Genomic DNA, 6,999 nt, shown 5'->3' with positions numbered 1-6,999 from the left:
ATTGGGTGTATGTATGCACATTGAGGTCATTGGTTGTGACATTTGAGTGTAGTATAATACCGCAACTATAAAAAATACAGCAGTTTGTGCAGGACACAAACCAAAGTGCTGTTTTTGGTAAATTTATGTGTCTGGGAAGATGTCAAATGATGGCATAAACCAGATTGTTGCTGAGAAGCTTGATAAGAACAACTTCCATGCTTGGAGGTTCAAGCTAACAAATTTCCTGATGGGAAAGGGTTACTAGGACTATATAGAAGGTAATCATGAAGAAGCATCGGAGATACCGGAGATCAATCCGACTGTTGCAGATGTGAAAGAGTTCAAGGATTGGAACCAAGGAGCCAGAAAAGTTATGTATTGGCTTGGGTGAAGACCAACAGTCTTCACAAAACAAAAACAGTTCAGAGCAACAGGCCTTCTACACAAGTTCAGGAAGAGGACGAGGTAGAGGAGGCCGTGGACGCGGCCAAGGAGTGGCCGAATAGGTAATCAAAATTATGGCCACCAGCACAACAACAACAACAGTCCAAGAATGCAACAACAACATGCAGGTGGAAGAGGCCAATTCAGAGGTAGGGGGAGTCAAAGAGGTCATGGAAATTGGCAAAGGCAACATAATGATACACGTGGATGCTTTTATTACGGTAAGCCTGGACATGTGCAGGCAGATTGTTATAAGAAGCAAGCTGACATGCAAAATGGGAAATTGCAGCAAAACAACTATGCATCCTCGAGCAGAAACAATGAGGATAATGAAAGGTTGTTTGTTATGCAACATGTCGTTAATGCCATGTCTGAAAATGTTCAAGCAGCACATAAAGATGATGTACGGTACGTTGATTCGGGTGCTTCGAACCACATGACAAGTCATGGGGAGTGGTTCAAGGAGATGAAAAACCTTGAAAGACCAAGTTTTGTGGAAACAGGGGATGACACTGCTCATCCAATTGCCCATGTTGGAGATGTGCCATTGTCTATGCAGGATGGCAAAGTGAAGTACCTTGCAGATGTACTTCATGTTCCGAACATAACAAAGAATTTGGTTTCAATTGGCCAGATGATTGAGCAAGGTTTGCAGGTTTGGTTTAACCCAGATGGTTGTTATGTTGAAGACTTTAAAGACAAGTGTAGGTTGGTTGCCAAAGGCAACAGAGTGGGCAGAATGTTTACATTGAATGTAAACATGCCTGAAGTGAGTGATGCGATGTTTGCAAATGGTTCAGGAATTGTTGCAGACACAGACATTTGGCATAAAAGAATTAGACATGTGAATGTGCAGAGAATGAAGTCTATGCAGACTAAAGGAATTGTGACAGGGTTGCCACCAAAGTTTAAAGTTGAAGGTATGCAGAAAATATGTGAAGCATGCCAATTTGGAAAGCAAACAAAGCATGTATTTCCACGTGACAGAAATGTGAGCAGAAATGCACTAGATGTTGTGCATTCAAATGTATGGGGTCCTACGAAGACCATGTCTATGGGAGGCTGCAGGTATTATGTGACATTTATTGATGACCACACAAGGAAAGTGTGGGTATACTTCATGAAGGAGAAGGGTGAGGTGTTCACTCATTTTCAGAATTTCGGAGTTATGGTTGAAAAGCAAACAGGGAAATATGTAAAGTGCCTAAGGTCAAATGGAGGGGGAGATTACTTCTCCAATGAGTTCTCTAAATTTTTGAAGAAGAATGGTATTCGGAGACAGTTTACATGCAGATACACTCCGCAGCAAAATGGAGTTGCTGAGCGGAAAAACAGGCACATTGCTGAGATCGCGCGAGCATTGATGGGAGAGAAGAATATGCCGCATAGCTATTGGGATGAGGCTGTATCTACAGTAGTTTACATCATGAACATGACTCCAATTGCAACCATACATGATGTAGCTCCAGAGGAGAGGTTTACTGGCAGAAAACTTGATTTATCTCATCTGAAAGTCTTTGGATGCATTGCATATGTGCATGTGCCAGATGAGCTGAGAACTAAGCTGGATCCAAAGCTGAAAAATGTGTATTTATTGGGTATTCCCTTGAGAAAAAGAGATACAGGTGTTATAACCCTGTTACACGTGAGTTGAGGGTAAGCAGGGATGTTGTTTTTAATGAGATGAGCAGCTGGTATGCTGCTGAAAAAGAAGTTGTTGGGGCCGATGTGAGTGGAAATGTGGTTGTACAGAATGCAAGTCAGCAATCACAGTCTTTGAGTGGACCAAGAGAGTCCTCATCTAGTGGTTGAGTTCATAGACCATGCAGTGGCAGGCTGCGTCATAATACCAGTCCTGCAAATGTGGTTAGTACATCACATAAAGGCAAAGAGAAAGTGGTTGAGCCCCTTAGTATGCCTGACATTTTTGTAGGGCATTCTCATGTTGATGGAGAGTCTAGTGGCTCAGAGATGAGCCTTGATGAGGATCTTGGGATACCAGCTACTATGAGAACACCTGGTGTAAAGAAGGCTATGGAAGCCATCCTTAAACTCTCTGGTCGACAGCAATTGTTCCTGAGCTTTTCTAAACTCCTCCTCATGAGACAAGTTTCATTGAAGCAACTCATCTTGGGCAATCTTAGAACATGTGATCAATGCCACATCGTTCACACATTGGTCGTAGTGACTATGGGCATGGAAGTATTCCAAACTGTGCAGTCTGCCACCTTGTGAGGTCCATGACAATAGAAACATTGAAGTGTCTGATTAACTGCTCCCTGAGCAGTGTCTACCCCTAGGACTATTTCTGTTTGGTGCACGGGAGATGGAGGTTTTGAGTCCATTGTGGATGAACCGGGACACTTTTTAGTATCATGGTCAAAGGTTTTACAATATATGCAGTATAGAAGAAGAGGTGCCTTGTATGCGCAATGAGGATTAGGATGGTTGTAGTGATTGCATTCAACACAAGGCATTTCGCTCGTCACTTTTATAAGCATTAAGGATGTTTGGTTTTGAAGGTTTTCGTCCTCTCTTACAGATGTTGGCTATAAGGTTTTAAACAGGGTTGCATAAAATTCTAGAAATGTCAATTCCAAGATCGATCTTTCTTTTGCCATTGCTTCACTTAGTTTAGATGAGTAACATCTCGTAGCATGATCATCTTCTAGCATGTTGTCATGAAACATCTCCTCAATTGAGCATTGTTTAATTTTTCCCATGACTCACAACGTGAGTCTAAGAGTTTTATCCGAAGGATAAAATCTCTAATGGATTCATTGGGTTGGCATTCAATTAATTAGAGTTCTGTTGTTGCACTCCACCGATCACCTTGTAAGCCATGTATGAAGGCTGATTTCAAGGTTTTGAAGTTGGTCTTGATTGCCGGCATCAATGCGATGAACCATTGACTAGCTTTTCCCTCTAAGCATAAGTTCAACGCATATACCTGGCAGTTGGGATTTCCAAAGGCTTCACACCTCTATTCAAACATTGGAATGAATTGAATAGGGTCTGTTGTTCCGTCATATTTGCCCATAATTTTGGAAATTTGTATGGTCGTATTTTGTATGAATCATTGAGGCTGTATGTGAGTGCTTGTTGGAAGAGACTCGGTGAGTCCTTGGGCCACCCCCCTTCCTAGACTAGTTAGTATGTCCAAGGTGTGGGTATCCAAGAAAGGGTTGGTACTTATAGGATTTGCGAGAATGTTAGGCAAGGGACCAAAGCCCTATGGGATCGAAGTGATAGGGGGTGTACAACCCGATGACACGCTTGTTATAGACATGGCCAATGGCATTGGGAGGTGAATTTGTGGCATAGATCTCAATGGCTCAAAGATAGCCATTGGATTTAGTCCTTGTGTGATCCCTGGCAATCCCTCTATTGTGGCCATGTCAGAGTGCCTAAATGCTCCTTAATGATCAATCACACAACCCATTACAGCCTCAAGAGGCTTGGCGTACTCTTCGTTGGATCAAACGGGTGTCCATTTGCCCTAATTAGCTTAGGCCCTACACACGTGAATGACAGATATTTTTCTGAAAAAAGAGTATGCTAGAAACTTCCCAGATGAAAGAGGAGGTCCTAAATCCTATTTTCCATCATTGTCTTAAGACGAAAAATTTTCCTGATATTTTTTTCCTTGTTTTGCAGCACGTTTTTGAGGGTGTTCCAAAAGGAATTTTAAAAAACTCTGTATGAGGGAGTTATAGTATTTTTGGATTACTACAACTTTGTTTCCCTGAGGCATCCGTGATTTTATCGTTTAGACCCTCAAAAAGTAGCCCGAATATGGCTCGTCATCGTTTTCGCACTATTTTTTACGATTTTTCATGGTTTTGGGCTATTTTCTGCCTCGATTTTCTGGGTTGAATTTTGAGGCTGCTGGTCAAAGGCCAAAATGGTCGATTTTGACTTCGAACAACCAAGTCCAAAGTCGAAGAGCTCGATGTCAGCTTTTTGATGAGCCCTAGAGCGCCTTCATCGGATATACGGTTTAGGAGATACGGGCCTCCAAACAGGGGTGTTTTCCAGATTTTTTAAACGAAATATTAAATTCGTTCTTTCTTTCTTTTTTGCGGACCTTTTCACGTCCCAAGCCGTTCACGTCCTGCACTTTCATGCCCCAGCCATTCATGTCCTGTACTTTCATGTCCCAGACGTTCACGTCCTGCACTTTCACGTCCCAGACATTCACGTCCAAGCCGTTCACGTCCCAGCCGTTCACGTGCCAAGCCTTTCACGTCCAAGCTGTTCACATGCCAAGCTATTCAGGTCCCAAGCCATTCACGTCCTGCACTTCCACGTCCTAGCCGTTCGTCCAAGCCGTTCACGTCCCGACCGTTCACGTGCCAAGCCGTTCGCGTCTTGCACTTTCACGCCCAAGTCATTCACATGCCAAGTCGTTCACGTCCAAGCCGTTCACGTCCCAGCCGTTCACGACCTGCACTTTCACATCCCAGCCATTCACGTCCAAGCCGTTCACGTCCTGCCATTCACGTCTAAGCCGTTCACGTCTGCACTTTCATGTCCCAACCATTCACGTCCAAACCGTTCACGTCCCAGCCGTTCACGTCCTGCACTTTCACGTCCAACCATTCACGTCCAAACCGTTCACGTCCAAACCGTTCACGTCTTGCACTTTCACGTCCAAGCCATTCACGTCCTACACTTTCATGTCCCAAGCCGTTCACGTCCTGCACTTTCACGTCCAAGCCGTTCACGTCCTGCACTTTCATGTCCCAACCATTCACGTCCAAACCGTTCACGTCCCAGCCGTTCACGTCCTGCACTTTCACGTCCAAGCCATTCACGTCCTACACTTTCACGTCCCCTTTTTTGGGGAGTCTAGTGGGAAATACGAATTTTCCTTTTTGGCGGGGAATATTTTTGAATTTAAAATGAAAAGGGTATGGGCATTTTCCCAAAAAGGTAGGTGGGAATCAAAAAAGTCAACCTTTTAATGATACACCTTACACTCTTCATAAATGACCCCCAAAATGGACAAGTTGACAACTCATGAGCATCTTCTCATTGAATGCTCATTAGCCTTAATGAGTTATGTAAAAAAAAGTGATTAAAGATTAATCCAAGATTAATCCTTTCACTAATCTTTCCCTCTTTTACACTAATCAAGGACTCTAATTAACCACTAATCCCTAATTAATTCACACAATTGAGCACACCATTGGATAGAGCAAGGAAAAACTAATCTTTGTGCATCAACAATTATGTAAATTAATCTAAATTAGGAGATTAATTAGACTCTTAATTATAGTCTCCTCTTTCAAGGTAAAATTAAGCAAAGAGAGTCAAATTTCTCCAATTGATCAAAAAATAGATGTGAAATTAACCACTAATCTCTAATTAATTCACACAATTGAGCACACCATTGGATAGAGCAAGGAAAAACTAATCTTTGTGCATCAATAATTATGTAAATTAATCTAAATTAGGAGATTAATTAGACTCTTAATTATAGTCTCCTCTTTCAAGGTGAAATTAAGCAGAGAGTCAAATTTCTCCAATTGATCAAAAAATAGATGTGATTAAGTGTTTTGATGCATCTAGATGCTCTCAAAACACTCAAAAACCTCAATTTCGACTACTCATATGATCAAATCAGAGCCCAATTAACACATTTTCTAAATTTTTAGCCTCTTGGACGAGATTAATCACCCTTTATGACAAAAACCAGTCCATTAAGAGAAATTTGTCAGGGTTTTTTGATGGTTTTAAGAAATTCTACTCCTAATGCTTGCTAACACTCTAATCCAAACAATTTCAACAAAAAACACACGATTAAACCAAAATTAATTATCTTAGTTCTATGTTTAAACTAAAGAGAGCTAACATTCACCATAAGAAATGCATTCTCTTGCATTTTTTAATGCAATGGATGCAAACTAAGACTAATACAAACTATGTGCAAGTCCTAAGAACATGAAAAACCACAAAAATAACAAATTAATCTAAAAATTAAGCGAGAAGCCTTCTTTTCAAAAACAAAAAAGAGAGCTATTCTACACCAAATCTCACACAAAAAAGAGAGCTATTCTACACCAAATCTCTCTTGGTGCGCCTCTTTCAGAGATTGAGCTTGCCGAGGCCTTGAGGGTCCTGCCGCGACATAGTTGCCCAGGGGAGGACGGACTGACGCCGGCCTTTTTTATGCGCTATTGGGACCTTTTGGGGCCAGGCCTCCGCAGGGGCTTTCAGTATGTTCTGGACACTGGGGTGATGCCACAGAGCTTTTCAAAGGGCTTGATCTTTCTTATCCCCAAGGGGGAGGGAGTATCAGATGATATTCGGCATTACGATCCTCAATACTGTCTACAAGGTCTTAGCAAAGGCCTTGAGTTTGAGGATCTAGCCCTTCCTGGGGGAGTTGATTCATGCTACCCAGACAGGATTCATCAAGGAGCGCAGTATCCTTGACAACATCTTTACTTTCTGGGAGGCGACGGCCCGAGCTAGATTTCTTGGCGAGGACTTGGTCGTGATGCTTCTCGATTTTGAGAAGGCATACGAGGTTTGTCTTTGACGTTGGATACAGGAGGATGAAGGATT

Source organism: Cibotium barometz, chromosome 17, assembly GCF_041138505.1.
Source record: "Cibotium barometz isolate CiBa-2024 chromosome 17, ASM4113850v1, whole genome shotgun sequence".
Lineage (NCBI taxonomy): Eukaryota > Viridiplantae > Streptophyta > Polypodiopsida > Cyatheales > Cibotiaceae > Cibotium > Cibotium barometz.
Note: the sequence above shows the minus strand (reverse complement) of the source record.